At 41.6% G+C, this 11,648-nt stretch overlaps 1 protein-coding gene and 1 long non-coding RNA gene across 2 annotated transcripts in view; both read left to right on the top strand.

Moving 5' to 3' along the window:
• LOC147755615 (uncharacterized) overlaps positions 1 to 7,986 on the top strand; it is a 76,687-nt gene extending 68,701 nt beyond the window's left edge. Inside the window, exon 2 of the long non-coding RNA XR_015328824.1 lies at positions 6,616 to 7,986. This is a non-coding gene — a long non-coding RNA (uncharacterized LOC147755615). The remainder of the gene's footprint in view (positions 1 to 6,615) is intronic.
• LOC111250596 (uncharacterized) overlaps positions 1 to 11,648 on the top strand; it is a 250,814-nt gene that overhangs the window by 118,992 nt on the left and 120,174 nt on the right. The gene's annotated exons all lie outside the window — the stretch shown is intronic.

The following is an 11,648-nucleotide window of genomic DNA, read 5'->3' as shown; positions in this document are numbered from 1 at the left end:
ATATATTTTAGCAAAATAGCTATACGTGTCTTGACAAAACGCCATTAAACCTACGACAACGTTTTTGATCATCTGACCCTTTGTTAAAGGCAAAAATTTCAAAAACTGAATATCCCATACTGAAATCATGTATATATGGCACGTCACTGTAACATATGGCATGTTTAAGCTAGGCGTAACAAGTCTTACGGTACAAACATCGCGTTACTCGCAGCCCTCGCTAAGACGTTATGTTTATTTTACAGAAAAAAAGGTTTCAAATCGATGTTTAACCAAGTTGAGTTCCTAATTGAAACGGACGATTGCATAAACACATCAATGTCTAGGCATATTTATACTGGCATATGAGAAAATGTGATCTAAATATTTAGATGCAAATTTTTAGGTGAAGCCTTTAAGCAAACGATATCAATTTTGTCCTAGTTGAGCCTTCTGAATCACGTAGTGGACGTTTTTTTATCAGACATAATTTTTTTATCGGTGCAGACTAGCAAAACCACCCCGATAGCATTTTGCTGATAGCCTTAATTCTAGCTGCTGTAGTTAATAATAGTAGAGGCCAGAAACTTTCCTGACAGAGGTAGAAAAAAGGTAATTGTTTCCTAGCGGACGGCTGTTCGACACAAGTACGCTACCTGCAGACCGCAAGGAGCGTGAGTAACCAGGGTCGACCTTTTAGCAAAGGTTACTTGTAATTCAGTCACGCTCTCAATTCGTTTATTGTCATCTACAGCAGCGCTAATAATATACGACCAGCTTAGACACTCGAGAAAATTATGAAATATGATAAAAAAAAAAGAGGCTGGCTAATGGCTTGACAATGACAACAAGCTCTCCCGTCATCTAATACGCAAACGCACGATGAACGCTTACCGTGATATATATATATACATATATATATATATATATATAAGATTCATAATAAGATTTAATGTTATTTTGCAGGGCCAAATAGACAAGTGCGGCTATATGTTCTAGCAGTTTCTCTCTTACTAATCGTATGGTCAGTTGGTTTTTGGTACGGAAATGTCATCTAAACTTGTGATATGAGTATTTCTATGGAGGATATAGGATAAAGAAAGTAGCAACGAGCTTAACATTATCAGGATGCATTCGTCTACCCACTCAATTTAAGCACCGAGCTCAATGTCACGCGTACGTATACACGTATACAGATACGCCAGTAGCTCTAAAATAAATCAGCCATCAGCTGGCTTACTGTTCGCCCAGGCAGAATGCATAACCGACCGGCCAGCCAGAAGCCAAACAATTTGCTAACGGACCCCTACCATCAGTAACTGTATGGGCTAACTTAGCCAACTGCCGACCGTCCGACCAACGAACCGCTATAGCTATTTCACCCTGAGTGCCAATACAATCATTTATCCCATCTTTCCGCCTCAACCCCGCCGGGCCCGAGCTTCGCATGCTCCATGATCCTGATGGCACTGCGTAAATGTTAAGCGTATGAAGGCTTTGTTATTTTTCCTGCTACTGGTGCTTTCCGTTATTCGTCTCGTTACGGGTCGCTTCGTTCTCCTTTGTCGCTCCTCCTAAAGCTTCTCTGCGTTCTGCTACTTCTCGCTGACTGCTATCTGTTATACAGATATCAATCAGCGGTTGCGTGTAGATGGAGACACACGTCTAAACAACAATCATGGCCTCTTCACTTTAACTTATGGATAGACACATAGACATACACAGTCCTCGTTGGCTAGTTCTCCTCGCAAACTTTCGCAGGCCTTTGTTTGACCCTGGGGTCCTGTACAGCCGTCGAGTAACGAGACCCGGTTACTGCTCTCATGTGCTGGAACGACAAAACAAAAGTGGGAACAGGATACAATAGAAAATATTATCGACGTGACACCATCGTAATGGACGAAGAGGGGATCCGATCAACGATGGGCAGGGCGAGGCAAGAAAGGAAGCAAAAAGCGGATGGCCTTCTCGTCGTCGTTGCCGCTGTGCGCTGCTCCACTCGACATATGGTTAAACTATTCGAAGATGTGCACGAGATGATGGACATAAGTAAACGGCCTAAAGATGCTGCTCGCTACTGCCATTATCGAGATCAGCACTCAATCGTAAACAGCAGTAATCGTGATGGTAATGCAAACGTAAATGGCGCTAATTGCCCGTGGGTCGATGGTGAGCTATATCACTGTATGTGCACATTTACACCCATGTAGAGTATGGAGCTGCTGTATTGGAGGAATCAGAACCAAACAAGGCCGTCACAGCGCGACGATGGTACGTAAAGGCAAATAGAAAAAGTCCAAGAAGCAAAGAAACACTGCAACTACATTGATATATGGCAGTATGCTAGCTGTGGGAGAAAAGAATTGACCAGCTATATATGCTCATATAATGCGCGCATGTACATACAGACTTAAATGTACGTTTCATAGATATATTCCTATAATGGACAAAAAATAACGATCCCATCGTCGTTTTACAACTAGTCTATAGATTTTTCACTTGAACAAAGCAAGCCGCTTTTTCTGAGAAGGCAAATCGGGTTCTTCCGTAAAGGACTTATCTCTTCTGAGTATGAAGGCGGTGTTCGTCGCGAATTAGCTACATAAAAGCAAAGCAACCTGTATTTACTACAAACACTTATTACCAATACAAGTACAAATAGAATAAGTTTGGATGAGGGCCTTGTTCAACATGCTTTTGTGCTCCACACCAGGATCGTACGCGCCTCGTAGAGCTTTATACGCGCTTCAGGACCTGTCAGGCAAATATATCAAAAGATCCTCGACTTAAAGTACCAATATTTCGACAGAACGTGCTCTTACATTTATTTTATCCTCTATGCAACCTTGCATGCAGTAACCTTACGTAACAACTCGATGTTATTTTGCTTTTGCTTTATTAGTACCTATATAGAAGTGAGTGAACTATTTTTTTGTTTCGCTGCTCTACTAAGTACGTTAATTGTTGCTAGGTTCTTTTCTCTGAGACTCGTACTCATGTTTCCTTTGTTCATCGTGGCCGCACGCTAGGTGCACGCTATGCCTGCGACCTCGAAACGCGCTCTGTTTTCCAGCACTTTAGTTTGCTTCGCCGCACTTTCTAGTACCTTAGAGTTCTCCCTCTTAAGTCGTTTCGCGTTCCGTCACTTCGTTTTCTCTTTATCACCATCCCTCAACTTTCCCTCCCATCAAACTCTAGCGTACTATTTTTCTACCTCTTTGCTTCTTCTTTGTTCCTCTTAATCGTCTCTTGTTCACCTCAAGCAAGTTCTTCATCTTGATACTCATGCTATCCGTTCTTTGCCTCGTTCCCACTTTTTCCTATCTATCTGTTTCCTACCTACAAGGCAGCAAGCCCTCACTCATCGTATTTCGGGACTATTCCTCCAGCTCCGGCACACCTTTTGAGTCCCATAAGCGCAGGGTTCTCCCGCTTTCTCTCTATCTCTTTCATGCTCGAACCCTGCCATTTGTTCTTTTCGCTGTCCTTTAAACCAGTTGTTGGTGTAAGACTGACTATGGGCAGAGCGCGCGAGTCCGTTGGATCTGCTCTAGCCGAGAGGGAAAGAGACATCCTTTTTTTTACATGGCGGACACCGGCGGGAGCAGGCAACAAACGCGACTTCCATAGAAAGAAAATAAGCAGCATAGAAACTACTAGTCCGGATGGACGACCAAACGAACTGTGGTAGTGGCAGCAATCGCAAAGACATACTTACGCCATCTCGTCGTCTCTAGTTCCAATGTCCAAAGTCTCATAGCGATGTCGTGCTACGCCAAGCGGCTAGAATCGGAAGCAAGCGGAAGGCCAGTTGCCGAGAGGAACAGTCTGTAAGAAGCGATGTTGCAAGAAGGTAAAGAGAAGAGTGTATAGGGGAAGCTACCGTTGAATTAGAAATAAAGTGCCTCGGGTGACTGGGACAGTTAGTGACGATCGATTTTTTGTTGAAATCTTGAACTAAACTCTTTTCGATGGGCCAACGAATGTCTGTCGCAGGATTTGAAAGAAATGAAAGAATGGGACCGAAAAACAGCTTGAGGAGAAGACGAACGCTCAAAATAAGGTTTTGTTGAAGAATTGATATTTTTCATTCGTTTATTTGTCCACTCGTTTGGGGCATCTACTTTTTTGAGTTTGTACTTTGCTTCTGCGCCTCTCTGACAATTCTCAGTTGTCAGTGTCCTAGTTTGGCCCGTCCTTAGCCCCACCTTTTCCCTTCTGTCTTAGTCCCGTTTACTGCCTAAACTGGTGTTAGATACTGTTTGCATGTTTCCTGTAATGTGGTGATTCTCCTCGTCTGCACCAGCGTTTGCTTCGTCGTCGATAATTGGAACTAGCAGGATTTCAGCCTGATCTGTGTTACCGTATCTTTTGTAGCATCTGTTGTCGGTCGCCGTTTATCTGTTCCATGCGGCGATGCCATGTTGGCAAATAAAAATAGCAAGTGAAATTGTTTGTCTTTACTTTTCTGGATAATTCAAAAGGACCTTTTTACTTTCGCTGATAGCACACCAGAACGAAGGTCGTAGTGCTGTCAGATGAGATCGGCAAAATAACGCCGGAAGGAAATATAGCACGAACAGCAGTCACTGTGCTTGTTTTTCGGGATTATATACCAACCGTTGTACTGTGTGCAGCATAGACTGTAGCTACCGCACACAATGCGTTTCGCGGGATCATCGATGCTTTTTGAGAACGTTTGCTGACCTCGTCAAGTCTCAGTTGTGTCCATACCGCACAACTGTGTATGTCTGCTCGCTTTTCGTGGTAATGACGGGATTGTGCTTGAGTTCTGTCCACGGTTGCGCAAGGTCAGCACTTATCTGTCGTGCTGCACAGAGTACGCGTGTGCGTCGTTTCGCTCGATTCATTAACAGGTTTCCCTCAACTCACGTTTGCAAATGCAACGTCAATAATAGTAATTATGGTAACACAAACAAGCCAAGACGACGGCGTCTTTTGTTTGACACAGTTATAAGCTACGTAGCTTTTTGTGGGACTGAGTGAAAACTGCCGGAGCGTCATGGTAGCAACGGTCATAATGACGATGGGCTGAATTAGAGTTGCCAACGCTGGAGAGTAAAATTATCTCGAGAATAACGACTAGTTCCTTGCCGGCTTCCGGCAAACGACAAAAACGATGCGGAGAGCAACCCCTCACAGAGGTCCTGTACACATCTTTTCGCCTCTCCAATACCGAGCTAACCAAGCGGGAAATTGTGAACGGAGAACAAAGAGAAATTGGAAGCGTACTGTACAGGAACAAGATGCGCGATTGCGGTTTCTCTATCCTGCTGTTCGCCTGCTCTCGCATGGAAATGTGCACGGACGTCAAATAGAAAGGGACAAACAAACTGGGAAAATCTGTTGGCGTTAAGACGGGGAACAAAACAGCCTAGGATGGGAAGTGAATACACGCAACTAGACAGAGGAAGACGGAGAGATGAAAAGACAGATGAGCAAAGAAAATCCTAGGCGGTGGAAAACAAGGCCACATATTGTCGCTCCGCTCAAGTCAGCAGTAACAGAGGTCGCTCCCTACGGACCCATCGCTCCACGGAGGCCCATGTTCCACAAGCTTGTTGAAGAAAAGAAAAATTCACCGATCTGACGTGAAACAGAACGTGAGAATTAGAGCATTGGGACGATCGTTTGTAACACCGAAGCAAGGATCCTGATTGTGCGTTTGACCAAAGGCAACTCTCAGATTTCGATTAACACCATATCTCTTTATTTGCTATTTTCCCAACGGGAAGTCGAATAGGTGTGACAGTCGTGTCAAAATAGCGCACTTAACGCTAGATAATGCAGAGTTTTGGGCAAAACTTAACGGCAAATAAGCGGTGAACATTTGAAAGCGATTATAGTTGCCCTGTCACTGAATGCGCAGACAAACATTTTCCGCTATCGGATAAATTCAATTCAATAGAGTTCAATTTGTTGATTTAAACGCTTTAAGGTATACAGGATTAAGAGAAGAAGGGGCATTCGAATTGGGACTTTTAGCGGCCTATTTAGCTCGGAGCGCACATGTTCACTCGCTTGACACTGGAGGAAACCCAGTTCTTTCATCAGAGCGAAAAATTGTGCGTTATTTGTAGAATTTAAGCGAAGAGCAGCTGGTACCATGTATTCAAGCGGGTAAAGATTGTAAGCTTTTTTTGCCCGAAATCGATGGTTTATGTTATTGTTAAGGCTTCTGAGAGATCTGACAATTTTTAGGAGGAGACAAGCTGGGGTTCTACTCAACAAGGTTTATATTTAAAAGGCTTGAAAATACATCACAGTCGGCCCAAACAGTCGATGTTCGATTCACCTGGATTTTACGCATCGGAACTGATGGCCGCTTTCAATAGAAAAATACCATCTTCCAATTAGGTCGCCAGATAGTTAATTTCGCACTTTTTTTACCTACCGGCGGTGATTTTTGGTTTTCAATCAGTCTAAAATTTAATTCTGTTCGAATTTTATAACGCGATACTTTAAAGAGTATATATAAAAAGTTATACGCGAAAAGAAGTAATTGTTGAATGTCTCAGGTTTGGAATTGCATGACTGTCAGGAATAGGGCTTCTAGCAAATGCGTCAAGTTTCATAAGGATATCTCTTTTTTTTTTTTTCCCTTTTTTTGTTTAGGTACAGTCTTGGGAACAACTCATCAAAAGAGTTTGGATTCAGATGCGGCATGCTATACATGCGGAAATGACCAATAATTCAAGGAGTTCATATCAGCAAGCTAGAAAGCACAGTAGATACGCTCATATTGAAAAATGGTGATCGTATATAGAAGGCTCCATTGGCAACATCTCATTTGTATTTGTTAATAAGCGGTTACTCTATAAGTAGTTCCGTAACTAAAACTAAACGCTTGTGGTAAAACGTAGCGTTTATCAGAGTCATTGTTGCTTCACAGTCAGCTGGCATCCCGCTCGGTCGAACACAATCATGCTTTACCAAAAGAAAAATAATACCTTCGACACAATCCGTTACATAATAACAGATGTAAATGCGACTATGTGATCTTCGTTATAATGTAACTAGCTTGGCATACCTCTCTTTTCGCGATATCCGTTATTCGACTAGGTTACCGATCTGATACGACGATATCATCGAAAATACTAACAGAATCGGATCGTTCTTGCCAACGACAGACAAAGTGACGTCAAGCAGGAATCCACTGGCATTGTCGTCTAGCATTGTTTTGCTACGTTAAAAACAATGCCTTCTTGCTGTCTTTACCCGGTGAACCTGAACACATAAATCTATAAATTATAAATATAATGATATACTTCATCGAGAGAAAACAACCGACCCGCGTCCGCTGAGTCTCACAGAAGACAGCGCGGTAATTTAGGTATATATATATATATATATATATATATATAAAAGGCCGGCATTCACCATATCAGTTAACTAAACATGATTAGATCAACATGTCACATGAATGGACTATGTTCAACAGACTGAATGGCAACTTGCGGAACAGCGGCCAAGCATAGCCGACCTGCTTCACCTGACTGTGTTTTTTGTTTTTTTTTTCCATATGAAAAAAAACGTGTTTACTCTACTTTACACATCAAAATGATTGAAATTCGTCCCATATTTCAGTTAAAAAAAAATTGAACACAGATCATTCTACCTCGACGGAAACTGATTGACTGTTATGAAACGGTCACAAAATATAGGAACAGAAAATAAGAAAGAAGATACAGAGAATCAATTTTGGTCGTAACGAATTTATTCATTCAATAGGAAGTCTATGATCTGGACCGATTTATTATCAGAGCAATTATAAATAACGTCGTATTGTTTTCACTGCTCAGATGTGTGCCTTTTCCAATCCTGATCCGGCTTTGTCGTGTTCACGTGTTCGCGTATCTCAGTCACCCACTCGCTCAGGGTGGCAAACGTTAGACTGGACGAAAACACAAGCCTGAAACGTCTCACTTCACCGCTGTAGCATTATGCCAGTTTAGGTAATAAAAGTTATCTCGTTGTCACATCGTACGGCTTTAGTTTTCTTTCCATTCTTCGGCCTCTAGCGATCAATGAAAAAATAGTCAAATGAAAAGAATTTGCCGCTTTTTTAGAGGGAGTATAGTATAACAATGGTGCACATCTTGAGAAATTGAGACCCTATCGCATAAATATGTGTTTGTATGAAAAGAAGCAAGAATCAAGTGATAAATTATAAACATAATAGATTACTTAGGTTAATAGGTTATAATCTAATGCAATGATCATCATGATGATGACGCCGATTGTTATAATGCTACTGCTGATGACAAACAGGTGACAAAAACAACGGGTCGTTCCTCAATTTTGAAATTAGCGCGTAGGAAATATTGTCTCATGTAGCAGACGATTGCATGCGACTCTGCGGTATTTGGATGGCAAGGGCGGATATGCATGTGACACCGCAGTGCGAATATAAGAAAGGATGATAAGAAAAGTCTCTCTTGATTTTCTTAGATAAATTAGCGACAGGCTGCATGTTTTGCACATGCCACACACGTACACAGAACTGACAAGTCCACAGATAAACGTTTGTATTCATACAAGTGCGGCAAATGGCGATGGATATTTGGGAGCGATCCGTCCAGTAAAAGTTACCTCATTTTAACAGAAATATTTTAGTTGTTATCTACTTTCTATAGTTCTAATGACAAAAACGTTTTATCAGTGTGCCTGATGCTGTAAACGTTTAAGGCTGATTGAATCAAAACGCGATAAAGTATCGTTCATCCAAGATAAATGCGTAAATGAAGACATCCAAGATAAGTGAAGACTAAATTCGAATGTAAAAGCTTAGCAAAAAGTCCGCCAGTATTTTATTGCGATGTCTACAACAATTTCCTACTGTCTGCTGCAAGCTCCCCGGTAGGAGCTCGAATGTTTTCCACTCGAAGGAATTTTTCGTCTGCAAAATTGCGTTTTGAAGTGCTTGTTCCTATTCATGCGTTACTTTTTCCCGACCAGTCCTAGATTAGGTCCAAACAGCTCTCATCAACAAAGTTCATTTAAAAAACCGGACTACTGCGAAATCTTTCCACACTAATATAGCACTATATCATACAGCAGACATACTGACTCACGTGTTGGCGGTAACGCACCACGAAAGTACAAATTACAGCCAGCTGTAAAATAGACGACATGACATTTGTAAGTACAGAGTCGAACAGTTACGCATATATATATAGCAGTTAGGCGCTGAATAGGATATCAGGAAGGCCTTCGGTAGTTCGTTGTCTTGGTGCGATTTGTTCCGTCCCGCACGTTAGACTTGCATTATCCTTCGTTTAGTGCTTACGCAATTTAAGGCTCGTCTGTACAAAAAGGAAAATAGTCAAAAAAGTAGCCTATTCGTCTTGTTAGCAACAAAATTACTATTTGTTTTTCTCTGGCAGGGCATATTTGCATTGTGCCGAACTAACGCGTTTTCCGTGATATCTTAGTAGATAACGTATTTGCCTATTAATCCTAGGGAAACGTTACGATCTAGATTCGAACCCAGGCTTAGACACACTTCCTTTCGTGCTGGAACCTAGCTGTCTGATAATATGGCTAACAGTGGCACCGGATGTAAAACTTGAAACAGAGCCACCCACGCCTCTATAAAGTAGCTGGTATAAGGTGAGCCACTGGCTTAACGCATCTAGAGGAAAGCATGCACCATCGTACCTTTCTTGTGCCGCTTTATGAAACACAAACGTGGGGACCATAGGAACGATAGTGGTAATTGTATTTAGCATTGCATACCCAACGATTCCTTCCAACTAGTTGGCTTCCTGCAGGGAATAATAATAGAGGCAATAATGAAAGCGAGTTCACTTTCCGCAAAAAGAACTCGACTGTGGCTGAACACGACCGAACTTGGGGAAATAGAAATACGCTAGGAAGTTATAAAGGGTAGTACTAGTACTTGCAGTAGTAGCAAAACTATGCAGTAACGCTAGACGATAAACCGCTAGATCAGCGACCTATGAAATGCCAAAAGTCAAGCATAAAAAACATTGCGAGTTTCAAACAGCCAATGAGCCACCCGTATGGTGTCCACCATCCTGACCATTCTGAACACTTCGCGCATATTGAGAAGGCTAGACAGGTCGAAATGGAAGAACCTCTAATTAGTCGATGTCTGGTTACGTGAAAGCAACGTCCCTACGAGTCGCGGACAAAGAGAGGCCTCTAAAAAGGAAAACATGGTCTTATGAAGGAAATCTGTGCTTTTTTCTTAAGCGATTATTCAGAAGGCTCATGATGCATTAGCCCAAAAACCAGAACGCGATAGAAAGATAACTACTTTTTAAATTATACAATACATAAAAAATAGAACATTCCAAGGTTTCACTAAAGATTACGATCAACTGTTATCAGACCTACAAGAAGCGCGCGTATAGTATTTTAGAATTTAGTCACATTATTTTTTTTTACAAATGATGAATTAATTAAGAAGAAACAACGACGGTTTATTGTAAAGCTCCTCGTAAACGCTATGTTAAACAGTATTTCGCCGCGTTAAAAGATCGATTTTTTCTCCAATTAGATATTCTATCATAGTTTCTTTTTCTCTTAGTCTGGATACATTCTTGATGAGAAATAATGCTTGTAGCGATTAACTTGTGAAAGCTTTTTACCAATAACCCCTTTGTCATAACTCTATATGTCAACTTTAAGACTTCAGGGCCTTCTGGAAGGTTACCTTCATCTAACACAGTGTAAACGTAGTTTCAATAGTGAACTCAGGTGAACTCAGACAGACAAAAAATTGCTTACTTGAAAAAAATTGATGGGCAGATATTTCTTGCCGGTGTTCTGAGGAGAAATGAGGCAGCGTGAAGGTCTGAAGAGGTAAGGTCCAAGTACATATGTCGAATAGGCCATTGAGTGAATTAATCACATGTATTTTTGACCGGCCAGACTATCGGGATTTCTTTTCTCGTAGCCATAACATGTCAACGAATTGATTCAAATAATAAATTGATTTTACCGTCACTCCAGTTTCTGTTTAAGAAGGTGGACAAACCAGACTCGCTGTGAGGTTTGAGTAGAGGCATATCCGTGTACAAATAACTCTGTGTGCAAAAACACGAAATTCGCTCAGTCACTCGAATATCCCATTTGCAGACGTTGCACTTAAATCCACTTATCAAAAACGACGTCCCGGAAACGCGAGCAGTCTAGTGAAATCCCTAAATACACCCGTTCCACTTGAGTAACGACGATTTTATCTCAAAGTAAGTTAAGACTGGATTTGTTTTGTCGGTACGTTGCTCGCTATTGAAGTTAGTCATAGTCCGTAATTACATACCAAATCGAAGGCGTCGATTGAACAGGCTGGGCCCCTTGACCAATAGTTACCACTGCTACTTATATTTTTTCCGTTATGATGTCCGAAATGTCTTTGTTGTAGATCTCATGCGCACCCCATATGATTTCACTGCCCTAGAAAGAGCAAGCCGATGTCGAAGGAAAAACACTGAGACGACTAGGGAACAGTAGAGTTCGGTAGGAACGCACATGTGTACGTGGATACACTGTATGAGAACAAAACGAGATACTGTCGTTCTTTAATAATCCAATGTCAGACCAAACTGCCCATGCTACCAGAACTATTACCAAAGGCATACGATGTATATAGGGCCCTTAAAAAGAAGTTATAACTGGAT

The sequence above is a fragment of the Varroa destructor genome, unplaced genomic scaffold (assembly GCF_002443255.2).
Source record: "Varroa destructor unplaced genomic scaffold, Vdes_3.0 BEIS01000005.1, whole genome shotgun sequence".
Lineage (NCBI taxonomy): Eukaryota > Metazoa > Arthropoda > Arachnida > Mesostigmata > Varroidae > Varroa > Varroa destructor.
The sequence above is the reverse complement of the archived record's forward strand: the minus strand, read 5'-3'. Positions and strand labels throughout refer to the sequence as shown.